Below are 1974 nucleotides of genomic sequence, written 5' to 3'. Positions count from 1 at the left end.
GAAAAATAGCATTACTACTACTACTACTACTACTACTACTACTGCTACTACTACTACTATTTTTTTTTTTTTTTTTATGTAGGAAGGACACTGGCCAAGGGCAACAAAAATGTAATAAAAAAAATGCCCACTGAAATGCCAGTCCCATACAGGGGTCAAAGCAGTGGTCAAAAAATGATGAATAAGTGTCTTGAAACCTCCCTCTTGAAGGAATTCAAGTCATAGGAAGGTGGAAATACGGAAGCAGGCAGGGAGTTCCAGAGTTTACCAGAGAAAGGGATGAATGATTGAGAATACTAGTTAACTCTTGCGTTAGAGAAGTGGACAGAATAGAGGTGAGAGAAAGAAGAAAGTCTTGTGCAGCGAGGCCACGGAAGGAGGGGAGGCATGCAGTTAGCAAGATCAGAAGAGCAGTTAGCATGAAAATAGCGGTAGAAGACAGCTAGATATGCAACATTGCGGCGGTGAGAGAGAAGCTGAAGACAGTCAGTTAGAGGAGAGGAGTTGATGAGACGAAAAGCTTTTGATTCCACCCTGTCTAGAAAAGCAGTATGAGTGGAACCCCCCTCAGACATGTGAAGCATACTCCATACATGGACGGATAAGGCCCTTGTACAGAGTTAGCAGCTGGGGGGGTGAGAAAAACTGGCGGAGACGTCTCAGAACACCTAACTTCATAAAAGCTGTTTTAGCTAGAGATGAGATGTGAAGTTTCCAGTTCAGATTATAAGTAAAGGACAGACCGAGGATGTTCAATGTAGAAGAGGGGGACAGTTGAGTGTCATTGAAGAAGAGGGGATAGTTGTCTGGAAGGTTGTGTCGAGTTGATAGATGGAGGAATTGATTTTTTGAGGCATTGAACAATATCAAGTTTGTTCTGCCCCAATGAGAAATTTTAGAAAGATCAGAAGTCAGGCGTTCTGTGGCTTCCCTGCGTGATATGTTTACCTCCTGAAGGGTTGGACGTCTATGAAAAGACGTGGAAAAGTGCAGGGTGGTATCTTCAGCGTAGGAGTGGATAGGACAAGAAGTTTGGTTTAGAAGATCATTAATGAATAATAAGAAGAGAGTGGGTGACAGGACAGAACCCTGAGGAACACCACTGTTAATTGATTTAGGAGAAGAACAGTGACCGTCTACCACAGCAGCAATAGAACGGTCAAAAAGGAAACTTGAGATGAAGTAAACAGAGAGAAGGATAGAAACCGTAGGAGGGTAGTTTGGAAATCAAAGCTTTGTGCCAGACTCTATCAAAAGCTTTTGATAATTATGTCCAAGGCAACAGCAAAAGTTTCACCAAAATCTCTAAAAGAGGATGACCAAGACTCAGTAAGGAAAGCCAGAAGATCACCAGTAGAGCGGCCTTGACGGAACCCATACTGGCGATCAGATAGAAGGTTGTGGAGTGATAGATGTTTAAGAATCTTCCTGTTGAAGATAGATTCAAAAACTTTAGATAGGCAGGAAATTAAAGCAATAGGATGGTAGTTTGAGGGATTAGAACGGTCACCCTTTTTAGGAACAGGTTGAATGTAAGTAAACTTCCAGCAAGAAGGAAAGGTAGTGTTGACAGACAGAGCTGAAAGAATTTGAATAGGCAAGGTGCAAGCATGGAGGCATTGTTTCGGAGAACAATAGGAGGGACCCCATCCGGTCCATAAGCCTTCCGAGGGTTTAGGCCAGCGAGGGCATGGAAAACATCATTGCGAAGAATTTTAATAGGTGGCATGAAGTTGTCAGAGGGTGGAGGAGAGGGAGGAACAAGCCCAGAATCGTCCAATGTAGAATTTTTAGCAAAGGTTTGAGCAAAGATTTCAGCTTTAGAAATAGATGCGATAGCAGTGGTGCCATCTGGTTGAAATAGAGTAGGGAAAGAAGAAGCAGCAAAGTTATTGGAGATACTTTTTGGCTAGATGCCAGAAATCACGAAGGGAGTTAGAGAGAGAGAGAGAGAGAGAGAGAGAGAGAGAGAGA

Source organism: Scylla paramamosain, unplaced genomic scaffold (genome assembly GCF_035594125.1).
Source record: "Scylla paramamosain isolate STU-SP2022 unplaced genomic scaffold, ASM3559412v1 Contig110, whole genome shotgun sequence".
NCBI classification, from domain to species: domain Eukaryota; kingdom Metazoa; phylum Arthropoda; class Malacostraca; order Decapoda; family Portunidae; genus Scylla; species Scylla paramamosain.
This window is presented reverse-complemented; position numbering follows the sequence as displayed.